General features: G+C 37.3%; 1 protein-coding gene across 2 annotated transcripts in view; it reads right to left on the bottom strand.

The window, feature by feature from the left end:
- Positions 1-12,099, bottom strand: part of edar (ectodysplasin A receptor) — a 53,864-nt gene extending 41,765 nt beyond the window's left edge. Inside the window, exon 1 of one of the 2 annotated variants that reach the window (XM_028024063.1) lies at positions 11,852-12,099. The gene's annotated coding sequence lies outside the window, so the exon portion shown is untranslated. The remainder of the gene's footprint in view (positions 1-11,851) is intronic. The other variant, XM_028024062.1, reaches the window with a different exon arrangement.
- Positions 12,100-19,124: the final 7,025 nt, after the last annotated feature.

The following is a 19,124-nucleotide window of genomic DNA, read 5'->3' as shown; positions in this document are numbered from 1 at the left end:
ACTTTACACTGGGTGTTTGCAGGGCTTGTCCAAGGTAACAATTAATGTTGTACATCGATCCGAAGCCCCGACAAGTAAGCTGGAGAATGGTTTTAAGATATACGCCTCGTTACACACAGATACGAAGGTGAGTTTTACTTTCTTTAAACTTTGTGGCTAACATTAGCTTTAGCTTATGCTAGTAGGCAATATTCTAGGACATTTTCCTTGTAAAAAATGTGCTATTTAAGTATCTGAACATTTTTCATCCATTCTAACGGACAATGTTTTTACCTTGTTTTCAAGTATATTACTGTGTTTATTGTAGTCAGTGTCAGAGACCAAGTAACAGGGATTTTACTGTTCAGGGTTTTTGCTTCTGAAGCATGAAGCACAACAAGCCCATAGCTTAACAGTAGAGCAGCTCTGGTGTCAGAGTTCTAGTTCAGCTGACTGTTCGGGTTCAAAGTTGTTGCTTTTAGAAAAATATGGCCGTGTTCCTTAAGGTCTCTGTGTTATTTCGCTTTATTCGTTTTGCATGCTTCTTGTGAAGCAGGTCGGTGTTTACAGCAGTGTGTACAGGTGGATCAGTAGCTCGGCTGTCTGGCTCTGGTCTGCTCTCTCGTTCCCATAAACTCTTTCAGGCTGAATACAGAAGTGACTCCATGGAAATAACACAGGAGGCTCCTTTACCTTCTTCTTTAGGCTGAAGAAGTTGATCCAGAGTGAAGTGAAGGCTGTAAACTTTGCTGTGCGGCGTTAGCTTTAACTTGTAGCGACGAATATTTACAAGCCACCGTCTTCTTAATTCAGGACCGCTTGGAAATCCATGAAAACTTAAAAGCCCATTATATTAGGAAGACAGCAATGTTCATACTCAAAGCGAAATTGCGCATGCGGTTGTGACGTCAGCGCAGCAGGTGCAAAGAGCCCATTAGACTTAAAAGTATAAGAAGTTAATATATCCTTGGGTTAATTAGTAGAATCTTGGGTAGCCAGCCTGCAATCTACAAATGAACAGACATGCCACTCCTACTTTGCCAACTGTAACTTTCATTGTTAAATAAGCCCTTTCAGATCATCTTTGCAATCTGTGATTTACACATGTGCTTTACTTCTTTTAAGCAACTGCAACTCAGAATGGGGGATTGAAGCCAATCCACCAGTAGTATTTCCCTGATTGTGTCACAAACCACTTTTTAACTGGCTTACACTGATTTACACTGGCTCCATGTAGCTTAGAGAATAGATTTTAAAATACTTCTGTTAGCTCATAAATCACTCAATTGTTGAAAGACTTGTTGTTGTATCAGGTCTTTTGGTTCTGGCCTGCTCCGCATCCCTGGAACCAGAACCAGAATTGAACAGAGAGAAGCAGCATTCAGCTTCTATGCACTAAATATCTGAAGTTACAAAACTACCAGAAAACTACAAAACAGCTGAAACACAAAGTTCAGTTAAATCAAGACTAAAATCCCAACTGTTTAGAGTTGTTTTTTAACCACAATAAAATATTTGATCTGTACTGATGTTTTTAATGACAAAACTTGACAAAATATAATGTCTGAGATTGGCTTTAACAACTGTTGATTATATGATGCGTTTATGATGTATTTTTTTGTTTTCATGATGTAAAGCACTTTGAACTAATGTGATGCTGAAATGTGCATTACAAAAAATTGATTGATTGATAAAGGTTGATGTGGAATAGTGGAAAGAAGTGCAACATGATTCTACGATACAAAAGACTGTTTTAAAGTACTTTAATCTGCTGAATATTATGCAGATAAAAACATGTTGACAATGATGTGCAACAACTTCTTGTAATTAAATCACTAAATTCAATTGGGCAGCCTTCATAAGGATCAGTAAACAGAGCTTTGCCCTGTGGGGAAATTCCTCCCACATGTTCTACCCTTGCTGCCCAAGTGAATGCTGCAAGTAGCAAGCTACACCCATTTGGTTTAGTAATCTTGGCTGTATGCTCTGAAAGCACACAGGGATCATGATCTCTGCATAATGATCAGTATGTTGTGAAAAAAACAGGTTCATAAAGTGGGGTTCTGAAAGAGGCTTTACATTCAGCAAGGTCTCAGAAAATTAATGAATTTAAATAGGCAGTTGCTGTAGATTTGTCTCTTGCTCACGTTTTATATTGGTTCTTTTACATCATTTATGCTTCTACCATGTAAATGTTGCAGCTAAAAACTAGACTTGTCATACCAAGCAACATTTAAGCTAACCTGTTATTGTCCAATTGTGATGAGCCTTGTGAATTGGAGCCTTAATTTCCCTGTTTTCCCTGTAAATCTGCAGTTTCCCAAATACTCAGAGCAGTTGTCTAACAACAACTAAAGCCATGCTCAGAGTCACTTAAAAAAGTCCACTTTTCTCTCCCATTCTAATGCACAGTTCTGTTTTTATTTCAGCTGCACAACTAGATAACCAGATGTGGTGACCTGATTGCCTGATTCTGTATTTATTAATAAGCCTATGAACAGATGTGATTAATAAAGCAGGTAGTAAGTGTACATGGCATTGATTTTGTACAGCATCAGTTTGGGAGTCAATCTCATTAAATACCAATATTAAAAAATGTACAAATATAGAACTAATAATTTTAATTAAGTATCCATTGCTCACCAAAACCTTTCCAATCAAATATCAACAGGCATTTTCTTGCAGATGTCTATTCCAAGTTAAATACATGTTTTTACACTGCTTACTCAGTATCTGATTAAACAATACAAAGCTAAATATCTTTTAAATGTCTTTTCCAGTTGATTTTTCTTGACACGAGCTTCATTGGTTCCACACTAATGTTTGAATATAGCAAATAATTTAAGAGGTCTGCTTGTTCAGACTAGCACTGTAACTTTTACATTTTTAAGTTTCATTCTCCCAGGCTCTGAGTTGTAATTCACTTCATCATTTCTTGTGGGAAAAAAATTCTCTACATCTCTTTACCTACCATTAACAAGTGTGGAAATGGCATTTCCCCATCATTGCTTAATTGTATAAAGGGTCTTTATTACAGAGTCAAACAATGATGACTTGAATATGTATTAAGCCAATTAGTGGCCAGTGAAGTCATCCAAGAAACAATACAGCATAGATGATGAAAAAAATGTGGTGTTTTGTGATCGCATATGAAGCACTTAATTTCTGATGACAATTCTATTAGCACAATACAGACTGGCAGCTTTTTAATCATTTTGGATTTTGGTATGTCTGAAGAGAAATGTCTGTTTCTTATCAACAATGTTTTCTTGCTTTTCTTCTTGTTTTTTTCCTTCCCAGTGTTCTCCATTCTTGCTGTCACATGACAATTAAACTGGACCTTAAAAATAACAGAACTTGCAACATGCAGCAACTGAAAATACACGACAGGTCTAAATTAACATGCCGTAGACCTAAACTGAGAAAGGCAGTAAATGCAAGAACATTTTTCTACATAAGTGAGATTTTACAATGCCCATTTAGATCAGTCACTGAATTCAGCTTACCCAACAACGAGGATACTCTCAATTTTACCACTGGTCTTTCTACCTCATCAGATAAACACAATCTTACACACATGCAAACATAATCCATTCCAGCCGTACACGGGTCCTGAAGTTAATCAGTGCACTGGTAAGGAGCTCAAACCCTAAAAAGGCAATTACTTTATTCCTTTACAGACTAGGACTCAACCTGCCAAATCTGCACAAGATCTCAAACAGATGTTAAACAGTTTAACAACGCTTAAGCCCTGCCTGTTTTTCTGTTCATGCGCAACACTACAAAAAGCAATAAGTCTGAGCTGGTGACAAAAGATGAAATGTCACTATGACCTCTCAACACGTATAAGAAAACAGTTTTATAGTATTCATGATTCAGTGTATGTTTATTTAACTAAATCCCACTTCATTCTACTTAAACCCTGCATGGTGTTGTAAGAGCGCACAGTATAAACTGTAGTTGTGAAATATTACGCAGGTTAATTATCTGAATTTTCACCGGCAATAAAACTTCAATGAAGTGGGTTTGGAGCTAAAAAGGAAAGAAGCCACAAACTTTATGGATTTCCCCTCCATCAAGTTCGTATAGTCTGTCATCTAAACCTGGTTCTGGGAAACAACACACCAGGAAAGGTAGAAAAAAACTATTTATCTTTTTAATTGCAGACCTTGCTTTCCGTGTGATGCATGAAAAAAAGGGAGTCTTCTATACATCTCTTGAAAGAGACTTAGCTTACCAAAATAATATTTTAATATACTATCTCTATAGACCAGTTCTCAAGAATTCTCAAGGGAATTTTTGTTTGTATTTTAAATTCTTAATAAAATATGTCTGCTGCCCAAGTACCACCAATGGTATTTTAAAGGTTTAATAGACAAAGGTTTCACTACTGTATCCAGTTTAATACCATGTTATTACCTCCATAATGGTAATAATCATCTTCCCATCCTCCTAATTACTAATAATGTTCCAAACATTATCCACATTATGACTGAGTGTAAGAATATAGCCAGTCCAATCTCATTCCAACTGCCCTTGCTGTCTTTTGATGTGAGACAGGTAAAGGAGGAATGTGCTGCAGGCTCTCTGTCTCTCTATTATGATGAAGGGTTGGTGGGGTGGCAGGCCTGTCAGTCAAATCACATCAACCGCTTTCACCCTCAGTTGAGTCAAACTACGAGCACATCTCAAAACCTCCTCAAATAAGAGTTTACTGATTGGGAGACAATATCTAAGGAGGGACATTGCTGTGTATGTTTCAGAAAAGCCATCCTCTGTTTTTAAGAAACCCACAGGAAGTCAAAGCTCACTGAACAAAGTAGCCACCATGGTTCACTTACAAGGAGCCTAATGAGCTGTAAATAAATATATCTGATTTGCTGCATGATGTTTAATGTGAAAATAAACCCACAATTAAAGGTCACTTCCATTACTGGAGACAGAGCCAAACCTCAGACAGCAGCTGGCCCTCGTCTCCTTGCTAAATATCAATTTACTCCCATACCACCAAGATGCATCACAAAGCTTTATAAGACCGAGCTCAACTCTTCAAGGAATTAAATGATGCATTGATTAATCTTGAATTTGCTCAAACAAATCATCCTGGAACATTGGCTCTCAAGCATTTTTTTTTTTTTTAAAGTACCACTTCAGGAAATACTAAGACTTCCTATTTCTGCCAGACTGTCGCACAATTTGAAAAGAAGAAGAAAAAACAAGCAGTACAGCTGGAACTATTTTTTGCTAAGTACAATTTCCAAGTTTAATTTGCAATTAAACAGAAAGATCCCCTGAAGTCGCAATTCAAAACAGATGAAGTCAAAGGTTTTCCATTAGTCCTGACCTGATATGGCTGAAACTTGTTTAAAGCTTAGGAGTAGCTGACATGTCTGACCCCTACTCCCAGCATAAGTATATAATGACAAGAAAGAACAAACACAGAAAAACAGAAAGGCTACGCAAAAATGTTTTCAGCACTCTTTTTATATCTTGTTAAGCTAAAGATCTTGAAGCTTTACAAAACACGGCGGACTGGAAATCTACACAAAATTCTGATCAAAGCAGCTCTACGTAAAAATCAGTAATGCGTGTTCATACATCTTAAACGTCTACTCTATTATAGTAGACGTTTTATCCATTGCATAGTTTTTGCACTTTTTCTAAAAATGTATTTTTTTTTCTCATGAGAGAAAAACACCACGCATAATAATTTCCATGCCCTAAATGAAACAAATGTTTTTGCACGAGACTGTGTGATGTTTTTTCTTCTCTTTTTATCTTTTAATTGCTTTAATTACAGACTTACTGTCAGCTTTTCACTCAGTGCTCAGGAAAAAAACAAACCCTTAAGGAGCATGAAAAGAAAAAGGTAGTGCCTACGCAGACTGCCTCTCATTCTGTCTCATATCGCACACCTATGGCAGTCCCAGTCAGCAGGCTCTTTGATTCTCTGCCTGCTGGTGATCAGTCTTTCATCGTCTCCTCTCCTTGATCCCTTGTTTCTCTCTTTAGCTCAGCTGGAGCAGAACGTCTCTCTCCTTGTCTCCTCGTCTGTCTCTGTTTGTTTTGCACTAACTGTAGGTGGGAAGCCTAAACTGCAACCTGGAATTCATCTGGATTTATGATTCCTTTTCTCTAGCTCACGCCTACAGTACAGCAATTGGAGAAATAATGCAGATCTTTCAGCATTTACGTTGCAGATTATATATCCTTTGTGATGTTTCCTTAAACATATTCAAAGAAAGTAAGCTTTTAATAGTTGTACACAAAATTAACCAGCTTGAAATATGCATTGTTTGCTTCTGCTTATTTGCACTGGACATATTCATCATAATACACCACAGGTGTGCAGTTTCACACCTCCTCTAACAGCCCTGAAGGTTTTCCAATTGCTTGTCATTGGAGGGTATAATTTAAGTCCCTTAAGCGGTCATGATGGATGGATGTACATGCAAAGGAAGGAGAATCTTCAAAGCTAAACTCTAAGTCAATCCATTAAAAAGCAACGACTTTAAAGAGTTTAAGTAGAAAACCATTAAAAGCATCAACTGTATTGTTTAACCTGCCACCAGGAGCTTAACTGCAGAGATCTGAAACTCATTATTCTGAGACCAGATTCTACATCTGTGCATATCCCTCATCTGGGAGCAACAGTAACTATATCCCTTGATTGTTTCCAAACCCACTAACTGTCTCACCGCATGATCGATTTAACCTTGTCTTAAGCTCTGAAGTTACTTATCTCTCCATTATTAAAAACATCTATCAATTTTCATTTTTTGAGCAGTGACTGTAAAACAGGGATTTACAGGTATTTGTAACCAAAGACATATTTATTACAGAGTCAGTGTTTTGGATGTCTTTAGGATCTTATACTAGTGAGTTAGCCATATTAGTCCTGTTACCATTATGGAAAACATCAGTCAAATATTCACTCTGATATTCTCAAAAAAGTGTCCAAAATGTCCAAATTAAGCACGTTCTGTAACAGGCAGAGGTATTTTTCAACAGATTTTTTTTCAGTAAAGAAAGTCTACATGTTGCATTTCAAATTAAAGCACTGTAAATTCCATGCAGAACGGGTATTACACCAACAGGTGGTGATAAAGTTGATATTAAAATTCAACTGAAGAAAATCCTGTGCGTGATTAAAGCAGTGCTGGACTAGACAATCTCCCAAAACTCCTGCTTTATTAGACCGTGTTTATGCTTTCTTGTCAGTTATTAACTTCTTTAGCTCACACTTCTTGTTAGAAACAGAGTAAGAACAGATGGACAAATCTGGAGTAATTCATTAGAAACTGCTTCAATGTTGTTGAGAGTTGCAGCACAAAATGCACATAAAGCCTGCACACATGCAAAACTGGCCAATGTGGAATCAGGTTTTATAATCAAGAAATATCCAGCTGTTCTTTTCCCAAACAGAGGAGCAAACAACTTGTAAAATATTAGTTTCACAAAAAATGTGGGTTAGTGTAGATAAAGCCACAGATTTAATGCATTGAGTTTTTCTTGTACTTGTGGAAGTTGGTCGATTGTCATTGTCACCAATTTGACAGAACTTCATGAGCATGAGTTGACATCTATTGGCCGATGACCTAAACTTCAGTTAAACAAAATCATAAAATCCAGCTGAAATCCAGCTCTTTAATGGGCAGCCTGAATGAACAGCCTTTGTGTCTCCATTGAAAATACGAATTTATTTTCAATATATTTTGTATTTCCTCTAAATATATTTATGAACACCTTACTTATTCTGAAAATACCTTAGTTAGTCTTTTCTCTTCTGTAACAACTTCTACTGTCACTGTGACTTGTCAGTGCTTACATTTAGTGTTTTTGCTGATCAGAAAAATGATACATTTTGGAGATTCCAACCTGTCAGGGCTGGCCAGAAAATTATGGTCAAAAAAATTTTGTTGGGTAAATCTATAAATATACTCTGAATGACTCCCACTGCTAGTTATGCTTAAATGTGATGCATTTGATTCGGGAACATAAAAAGCAACAAATCCTGACCTACAGCACCAATGTTCTGCGCATTTCATGGGTGACATGATAAGTAAATCTTCTCAGAAAGCCACGAGTTGGCTTACCTACAGAGAAAATCTAAAATAAAAATATCACAGCACTATGACCTCCATCCTGCTTTACATTTATAGAGAAACAGTTATCCACCATATGTTAATGTAGGCTTCTGCTGACAGTTGCAGGTCCTCTGTATTATCTGCATAAAAGTTAGCAAACACTAGGATGTTTTCAAGCTAATGCACAGTGACTACTACCGGCATTGCAGTTTAGGAAGCTTTGCTGTATAAGCCTTTGCTGGAATCACAAAACATAAATCAGAAATTAATGAAATGCAGCTATCCCCCATGTTTTCATGAGACTTCCTGGAAGCCCCTGAGGGAGCTCAATGAAGAATCACTGCTCTATCTGGAGCTGTTACCAACTGGAGACTGGGAATAATGAAAGTTTAGACCCAGCCAAGGAAACAAAACACATCTATGTAGGTTTTTGACAGCTTTAGCTAAACATGCATTAATATTGTAATATATTCAAACAATGAAAAAAAAAATGAAAGGGTTGTTTTATTCCAGTCACAAAAGAAAAGCACTAACAAATCAAGTGGTGATGATATGCGAGAAACTTAGTTTGAAATAAATAAGTGCTTAATTCAAACCTTTGTTGCTAACCAAGTAGTTTTCATCACTCATTCAAAAAACTAGCAGACAATAAATTAAGTAATAATAAATTACACAGTGTAAAGATAAAACAAAAATAATAGCCAATCTCTCAAGTAACAATTAAGTTTCCCACAGCAGAACAAATCAGAATTCTGACAATGTTAAAATATACCTCCATCTTCCAAGCAGATTTTCAGACATTCAGCAGACAGAAAATGACAAACTTCTCCTTTCTTTTGAAATATTCAAATAGCTAATACCTAAAGGAGCTCCTTAAGAAAAATCAATGTTTTAACCACCCACTCTGATCCTATAGGTCATTGTGAGAGACTCAGATTCAGAATCCCAAAGTTTTATGTTCAACAAACCAATCCCTCCGCTCCACCGGGTGAGGCTCGTCAGAACTTGCAATCGGATACAAATTAACAGCAACAACACATTATTATCTGATTGCTAACAACTTAAGCGTAAAGACTGCAGAAGAGAGTGGGATAACTGTAGCCAGATGAGAAATTAGGACAAAGCCTGAACTGACTTCCACACTGATGACTGTTCAGGCCCAAATAAATAAGGCTAATTGGTTTTAAAAACACCTGTCTTTAATTTTAATTACTTTTGCTTAGAAATGGTTTGTGCTGATATTCATCGGATATTATAAGCACACACCCAAATTTTCACAAACTGAAAGTAATTTCTTTTCAGAAAATGTGTTTGTGTATTTTCTCCTATATTTGATAACATGTCATTTATTAATGTGTAAAGAATGCAACAGCCTATTTGTTAATTTATCCTCTGTAATTTCCTAATGAAACTCCAGAACGCAAGTAGCACCTTGCAAAACTATTCATATTAACTGAACCTTGATTGTCACTTTGCAAACATAAACTTCAGCATATCTTAGTGGGGTTTTAGGTTATATATAATGTACATTATTGTATAAAGGAAGTAAAATTATATTTGCTTTTCAATTTATTTTTTTTCTAAAACTAAAACCTGAAAATATTGTGTTGTGCATTTGTGTGCAGTACCTTTACTGTGATACCCCCAAATAAAATCCAACCAATAGCTTTCAGCAGTCACTTAAACAATAAATAGGGTCCACCTGGCACTTTAATTGAAGCTGTTCTATGAAGGCCTCAGAGATTTGTTAGAGTACATTAATGGACAATCTACATCATGAAGACCAAGAAACAAAGCAGACTGGTCAGGAATAAAGTTGTGGAGGAGCAGGGTCAGCTTATAAAACTCTATCACAAGCATCATAAAAAAGCATCATCAAAAACCACTGTTCATCCAAAGATGGGATGAGTGTTAAAAAACTGAAAAACAAGAAAGAGGTCATTCATGTACAAGGAAAGCATTTATCAATAAAGCAGCCAAGAGACCCATGGTGACCCATGGTGGCAGTATCATGCCATTGAAATGCTTTTTGTTAGCAGGCACAAAGATTGTGAGGAAAAGGTGAGAGCTAAATACAGGACATCTTCAGCAATGCCACCATGTTGGGACCAGGGAAGCAATGGCAACTCCACTGCATCCCTCATTTGTTTATAGCAGGTGGGAAGGCCTGAAAGTTGAGATTGTAGTGTGACAAAATTTGAAGCAGTTCATAGAGCATATTTTTACAAGCCACCGCAACAAATCCTGAACATTAATGTAACCTGTCAGGATTATGTAGGGATCCACAAAATTATCTTCATGTAGTTTACCCCATTTGGCCACGAGCGCCAATCAAATAGCATTAGAGGCAATACGTTTCTCAACTGAAGTAAAATAACTTTACCTCCATAAGTAAACGTTGTATGATGTGTTAAGTGGAAACTTCCTCTGAGATGTGTCAAACATTACAAAAATATTTAACCCCAGCAGGCCCCCAGAGCTCCATTTGTTTTCCATGGGGTAAATGAACACACCGACTTGGATTAAAATCAGCTGTGATCCAACATAAATCTCAACATTCACTTTCACAAGAAAAAACACTCCAAAATAAATAGAGCTATTGTGTGAATTCCAACACTGAGCAGCGTTCAGTGATAGAGTGGCGAGTAAGTAAACACATTATCAGTTCACTTCTGTCTGGTATTGGATGATCATGACTACAGGCACTGGCTTTGTTAGCTGTCCTCCCTTCATCCCTTTAATCCCCAGAAACCATATTAACGTCTTTTGAAGATGAGTTACACTCCCTCCTGTTTTTCTTTTTCCTTTCCTCTGTCTCCTTTTGACTTTCTACTCGTGAACTTGAAAGATCATTGTGGCAGCAGTGATGGGCTGCGCTGGGGGGGCTCCAGGGGGAGTCAGTGAGGCAGTGTGGATAGAGACGGATTGATTTCCTCCTCCAGGAGCTCCAGTTCAAAGCCAAGCAAGCAAGCAGACTTCAGAAGTGCAGCAGGACCTGACATGTCCCCCAGCCGGCTTGAGCTGCCTGTCTGCGGGCAGGACTTCCCCCGGGGGGCCCGGGGCCCGGGACAGTCAGGCGGCACCATGAAAACAATTATGTAGACAGAACAGAAAGCTGTGCAACCGGCTCAAATGTATAATCTTAAAAAAGTAAAAAAAAGAAATAATAAAAAAAAGAAACTAATAAAACAGTTACGACCTCATGTATACCAAAAAAAAGAGATCATTAAAATCACTTTCTAACAAACCAAGAAACAAAGATAACATCTAGCTCTATATTTTAGGATCTTAAATCACAACCTTGTCACAAAGTCAATGAGGCCTATAAACTATACAACTAGTGATGTGAAAATTATTCTACCTCCTTGGGCTAAAACTTTTGTACCAACATGCACCCTCCACATACTTCAGAAGTGTTTAGGATGCTTGCTTCACACTTTTCAAAAGATTCACTGTGGATGATATTGTGCAAAGAAAAACACTGCAAATTAATTTCTGTATTGACTTCACAACAAAGCCTCTTCAAATTTTACTTCACATTTACAAAACAGACAGACCCAGACCTGTAAGTAATTGAATAAATTGTCCTTTTGAGGATGTTGCTGATTTATCAGTGTTAATCAGTATTCTGACAGACTCCTAATAGTTTGCTCTAATGTATTTGTTTTCTATGAGGTCATTTTACACTAAAGCACATGTTTATCTGGCATAAAAAAGTGTTGCTCAGGAATTTCCCCGACGTCTGTAGCAATCTGTCCGTGCATTCCTCAGAGTGGAGTTCTTACCTGGAGCTGCGTGGCTTTCGGGGCACCGGCGTGGTTTCTCCTGCTGCTCTGCGCTATCAGCGGACCTGGTGATCGGTGTTTAATCTCCTGCGTGGCGTCGGGTGAACATCGCCGACCGACTGGTTGTGTTCATAGAAGTTAAACTCCGTGCAGCGATAATGCAGCGTCTCAGCCTCCACTTTGGCGCATGTCGGCGTGTCTTCAAGCTCCTCCTTGGTGAGCAAAAAAGAGAAAAAAAACAGAGTTTGTGATTTGTTTTCTCCGCCCTGAAAGAGAAACCGATTAACGTGTGCCAGGTAGACTGTCAATTAACATGGTGCGAGTTACGATTCGACTCTGCCATCTAGTGTTCGTTTGACTGAACTGGCTCTTCTTTTAAATTGGAAGGAATTACATTCAGGGAAATACATTTTGTATTGGATACAACGATCTATGAACAGCCAACTTCTTTAGCAATGGTCTTTTGTGATTTACAGTCATTGTGGAGGGTGTCAGTGACTGCTGAAAATCTATAAAGTCACGCAGTCTTCTCCATGATGGTTTATGCCAAAATATTTCGGTTTTAAAAATCCCTTCTGTTGGGTTTATATAATGTTCTTTTTTCAGTGTTCTTAGCTGTAAGCCATAATCATCAAGATAACCAGAAATAAGCACTTGCAATGTGTCACTATGTTATCATACATTTAAAATGTTATTTAATTATTGAAATGAATGGACTTATTTATCTAGCATATATGAATTAAGAAAACAAAACAATTTAAAGACACTGGCAAGAAGATCATATTTATTCAGTTCTGTGATTCTCTGTCCATCCTTAAAGATGTTATGAAAATAGATTTTGTTATATATACAGCTACCAACCTTGTGGACAAATGATGTCTTTTAAAACATGGTATTGATTCATCATCACATATTTCGCAGGCACAAATTTCAGTAGAAGCGTTTTCTTCTAGGAAGACCAGGAAAAACTTCCTTCTGACAGCATTAGTTTCATCTGTTGTAATTTAATAACAACTATGGTTCAGTTCAGTCTCAGCTGCTTTATTTTACTCCGACAGTAATACTGCATCCTGGGGTTATTACTGTTTATACACAGCAAAGCATGACAGGTGCCAAACAACACCCCAGCTGTGTGTCGCAGGATAAACAATAATCACAACATTTCTCATGCATTATCACCATTTAAGTGCTTTACGTGAATCGCCTTCCCATCCACTTAAAGACTCACCTTCAGATGATAAATGCCTTTGAAACAGAAGGCATCAATTAGTTTGAGTGAGTCTTTGATGCTGCCGACACAGTGCCTGGTGTTTGAATTGGAATAAAGCTTGGACTTTACTCTTCCTCCTCCTCCTCCTCCTCATCCTTCACACCACTTCCTCTTTTCTCATCCACAGGAAGAATTAGATAAAAGGAGGGCTTTGAAAGCACTGGGAGTCCTGTAATTACTTACTCTTTCTCTTTGTGTGTGTCAGTCACCTTCTTTCCTATTGCTCTGACTTTTTTGTTTTTATTTTTTTTCTCTTCTCAAAAGATTCTCTATTTTTTTTACTGACAATACCTCACTCTCAGTTTCAATCTTCTCTCCTCCAACTTTTCTCCATCTTTCTCTCTTCCCCCTCCTGTTGAGCCCTATTGAAGTCAATCCCAAGCTTCCTTACGATAAACGATAAGAGAAGCCAAAACAAGATGAAAAGAGAGGATGAGCAGAGGATGACACGAGAGATGAGTTCCTCTTAGGAATAGGGTGTCTGAAAGCTGGACAGAAACACACATTAACATGTAAACTTTAATAACGATTGAGTGATGGTATCGCAACAACAGTATTAGGCTTCGTAAAAGAATGTGAACAAAGGAGTTTGTATGAAGACCAAGTGATACAATTCACAAACAACAATGAAAGAGATACAATTAAAGACTTGTACCAGTTTTGATCCTGTTTACAGTTGGGCCACACTGATCCTTCACCATCCTCCAACATCCTGCCTTCTGCATTCCTCCAGCTGCACCTTTTTAGCACTGACCACCAGAGACACTATTGCACACTGCCTTCTGAAAGCATGCGTGGCTTTTGAGATATTTTTAAATTTTGTAATGTTACGATCACATACACTAAAATATTTTATGTAGATTTATGTGACAGGTCAATAAAAACTGCAACAAACAGTTGTGCAATGGAAGGAAAAGGGCTTAAAGTTTTAAAAGGATTACACAAAAATTCTGAAAAGGTGTGGCATGGATTTGTATTCAGCGCTTTGAACCAAGACTTTTCAACTTCTGTTTCAATATACACCTTCAAGCCCTCTTGGTATGTTGCTTTGCTTTACATCTTGTTTGCCCATTTTTCTTTGCAATATAGGCTTGCTACACATATTTTCAAGTGAAATTAGGTTTAAATTTTGGCTGGGTCATTCCAACGCATAGATATGCTTTCACACTATTTTTGAATTTAATAGTTCTTTGTCAGATAATCAAAGCTTGGGGTATTGTTTTAAAACTTAATCATGCTTTCCTTGAACTTCATAATTATGTTTGTTCACCAAGGTTCTCCTACAAACATGTAAAGAATTATATTTGATAATTAGATGACTTCTTAAGGCAGTTGGGTAAAGTGATTTTTCTTTTTTATTTATCACAATCATAGAGAAAAAATACAAATCTGTGTCAAATTTTCCCAGTTATCTATGTAAATAATTTTGAAAACCCATGCTTCATGTTCTTGTCATGATCCGTAGGTGTTTTGATAATTTCCCTTTTGTTCTACAGGGTTAATTTCTCCTAGATCTGTGTGGGTCTTTCCCATTGGTTTGTAGATCTCTTTCAGACTTAGTTCAGCTCCCTCTGTGTTAATTAGTTTCTCTCCCTGAGATGCCCTGCTTTCCTTCTGCCACAACTCTTTGTCATTTTCCACCTCTGCCCAAGTATTTAGGCTCCTGGTTTTTAATTCATTGCTTCACTCATTCATTACTCTACTCATGGTTCATGCCATGTTCACCTTGTTCCAATTTTCTAAGTTTCTGAGTTTATTATTATTATTATTATTATTATTATTATTATTATTATTATTATTATTATTATTATTATTAAGGGAATTCGAGATTAGTTGTAACAATAGAGTTTATAATATTTAATTTAGATGTAAAAAGAATATAGTAATAACACTGTAGCCTGTTTTATAAATTGTAATAAAATATTCTCATACTTTGAATCTTAGTTATCCACCAGGATTTATACAGAACATCAAAGTTTTTCACAAGGAACATAGCAGCTGCTTTTGAATAGGTGCTGCAGTGGGGTCAACATTAACAAAATCCTGTGGTAAATGTGGTTTACCTGTTAATAAAACATATATCCATCCATCCATTTTCTGTTCACCCTTGTCCCTAATGGGGTCGGGAGGGTTGCTGGTGCCTATCTCCAGCTACGTTCCGGGCGAGAGGCGGGGTACACCCTGGACAGGTCGCCAGTCTGTCGCAGGGCTAAAACATATATATAGAATAAAAATAAAAACATATATAATTTTTATATTTGCCTGACACAACAAGATGTTTTTCTTATTGTGTCAGAAAACACAAAAAGAAGAGCATCCCTCAGCCAGTCTTCCACAGACTCTCTGACCTTGTTATTACCCTCTTTAAGACCAGGCCACACAGAGACTGTCTGTGAGAATGCACACACACACGTACACACACACACACCCCCCCCACACACACACACACGTACACACCCACACACCCCATACACACACACACGTACAGCCGCTAACTACCCTTCAAAGTGGAAGCAAAAAAGTGGTTGCCATGGAAACTGTCGTGTCACCTAACCTACTTTTGCATGAACGAAAGACATTGGCGAATGAAAGAGAGGAGGTGTCTGGTGTTGGCACCTGAAAACGGAACCATCCCATCCCTGCCCTTTCGTAGTTATCACACACACATGCATATTATATTAATTTGTTATGCATTTAATTTTTCCCAAACTCTTTGTAATGAGAATGATTTGTATGTATAAAGACAGACAGACAGACATAAAACGTGTATTTTTAGGAAAAGAGAGCTTTTACTTCATTTCTTATATGCATACATTTCTATTATTGTCCTTAGCATATTTCTTGGTGTTTGATATGTACTTTTTATTGGTATTATCTTTTGAACAAAAGCTTCCGTACAACTAAAGCTGTGTTGCTTTGCCTGATAAAACTGACCAATAGCATTAGATATTCTTGCTAATTTTCTCTAACAAATATTTCCCAAAGGATAACTGCCATCTGACGAATAATGAGCAGTTGTACAAACAATGATACCATTTCAGTCCATTAAGCAACACAATTTGGAACAGAAGCTTTAAAACTCATGAGACTACAACTTTATTATCTTGCCAACAGTAGAGGACTATGTGCGGCACTCATTAATCACACTACAAGATGAAAGAAAACAAAATTAAACTGGAAACATTTTAGCACTTTGAGCAGCAAGAGTGATAATCATGCATTGTTTTGACTGGCAATGGCAAGTTTCAAGGAGTTCACCTGGAAACTGGTGGGTCGCTGGTTTGATTCCTGCTCTGTCTGCCTCTGCTGGGCAAGACATTTCATTGACCTTGCCTGCTGGAGTTGGTCAAAAGGGCAGATGCCACGATTTGACAGCCTTGTTTCTGTCAGTCTGAATTTTACTTAGTTGTGTCAGATTTTTGGGGGGAAAACCAGATTCCCTCCACTTCCTATTTATCCAGCGCTGTGTTGATTTATCATGATAAAATGTTTAAAAATTCTTTGTTAAAGAACATTATGTTCAGTGCATATTTTGTACCATTAAATCATAATAAGTGCATTAACAACAGATGTTGGTCCAACCTCAACATGTGTGCCAGTTAAACAGTATGCATCATTTTATAATCGCATTGCATCCTACGGGAATCCTTTTGCTTACCTTTGCTGAAATGGACTAAAGGGAATTTTCATCCAGTAATATTTTTTGTTGTCCACCTCTCATCATAGCTGCACTCTAATTCTGAATCACTGGCCGTGGAGAATTGTATTAGACAGATGAAACACTGTGAGTGCAAAGACATGAGTGGGAACGATAAAAAGAGCAAACAGAGGAGAACGATGCACACCGTGAGTTTGGGCCTGCTGCCAGCGTTCGTGGGCCGCTGCAGCAATGAGCGTTCGACAGCGAGCTCTGACAACAGTAACTCACATGCTTTTAATGGTTGATTTGTTGTCATGTTGCTATGTTATGCAGCTAAAAAGAAATTTTAAAAAAATCCTCCCCCAAAAATGACTGGTTTCTGCAGATAAAATCAGAGAGGTGCTCTTCTTCCAGGTGAGATGGAAAAGTTCAAGGAGTATTTAAGTCCCCCCTGCCACCACTGGCTCTATTACTGTAATACATTTGTAAGTCCAGTCTCTGTATGGCTGTTCTGTAATTATGCCTCAGCAATGCTGAGGCATAATTTAAGTTTAGAACTGAAATAAAGGTAAAACAAGTATCTGAAAGGGTGCTGAGCATGTGTTAAGGTACCTCAATCACACTGAATTACAGACTTTGAGTAAGGTACTTGAAAACATTCTTTTCTTTAAGCCATTCAGAGATGGATGTTCTGGTATGCTTGTGGATCATCATTTTGCTGCATAATCCAAGTTTGGTCTAGTTTTATGGCATTGTAACAATTTCCAGACTGATAGATACCATAGACTTTGTCATTTCTTGTTGAGATCTTTCAGCATTTTAATCTACTTCAATTTGTCAGGTAGGTTTTATTCAAGTGATGAGTCAGGCAATAATTAAGCCTAGGTGTGGTCAGCAAAACTTAACCATAGGAATGTGCAAATAACAAGTAATTCACGGTTTAATAAAGGGTGAATTACGTTATATTTTCACACTGGGACAAGTTGGTTTGGATAGCTAATGTTTCTTAAAAAAATGAAGTCATAATTTGAAAATCAGTTTTTTTCTTGTTTGTATCTTTTTTTAATACATTTGAGGATTTAAAACATTGACGTGTGACAGCAGAGAAAAAGATACGAAATCTGTGAGGGTAAAAACACCTTTTAACCATAATGTAATAGTAAAAAGTGTCATTATAGCGTCAATCAACAAAACTTTAAAAACACTTGGCTTTAGTGTAGACAGTCGCCTCCTCTGTATACACAAGCTCCAATGCGTAATCAACAGACAAGCTCCCTTCTCACTGTATGACTAAAGCAGTCCACCCTCGGATTTTCACTGTGGGTGGTAAATAGCGGGCCCACCCCTCAACCAGGAAGGCGTCTTTATAAGTCTCTTTCTCTCTGTCTCACATACACACACACACACACACATGCACCCCTACACACGCAGACATTTGCCCTGATTAGTCCCTACCCCTCCTAAATATGGGAGCATTGCAAGTCTGAACAGGTGGACGAGCAAAGCAGGGATATAGTCATGACTGTAAGCCAACCAACACACACTGTCTTCTTCCCAACACATTAGAGTGTATTACTTCAACTTAATATCACTCTCATCATCTGCCAACAATACTTTATTAATTTTAGTAGTAACACAATTATATTGTGAAATGTAGAGCTTTACCTTATTGAGACTTATGAATTGGCAGTGATTTCCTTTTTAGTATGTCTAGTATTTATGGTAAACGTCCCCTGAAATTTTTAAGCGTCACCATTTAAATTGGGTTTGTCATGCTTGTTATCTTTCATTGTGTTTAAAGAGAGTAACTTTTTTTTTCTTTTTTGGATTATTGTGACCCCAAAACGTCAACACGTGTACATGAATGCCTTAAGGTATGGCTTATAAAAAATAAATAAAAACACTGAAGGATAAAATGAGACAACAAGGGAGAAAACAATAGTTTCATTTAGTATATTTCAACAATAGTACCCTCCACAATAAATACCAACCATCATATTAAACTGTTGAAAAGCCTTAAAATATTTTATTTTTGTGCAGATTTTGGGACCTCAAGCATGCCAATCTTTGGTGTATCTCAAACATGTTTTACCTGTCTTACTATTTATTATTTGCTTGATAATCCTTTCTACAGATATGGGGTTGTTTAGGATAATTGTTATATCCTATAACTATTTTCTGACTTCAACATACGATAGCTTTTTTGTGTAGTTTTTTGTTGTCTTTCTCATTTCAAGGAGTAGCTAAAAGAAAGTACCCTCTGTAAGTGTCATCTCATATAGCCCAGAAAAAAAGGATGGTTAAAGTTAGCTCAGTAAGGATTTGTTAGGGGTGCTAACACATGTAACATCAGAACTTTTGTT

The sequence above is a fragment of the Xiphophorus couchianus genome, chromosome 7, assembly GCF_001444195.1.
Source record: "Xiphophorus couchianus chromosome 7, X_couchianus-1.0, whole genome shotgun sequence".
Lineage (NCBI taxonomy): Eukaryota > Metazoa > Chordata > Actinopteri > Cyprinodontiformes > Poeciliidae > Xiphophorus > Xiphophorus couchianus.
The sequence above is the reverse complement of the archived record's forward strand: the minus strand, read 5'-3'. Positions and strand labels throughout refer to the sequence as shown.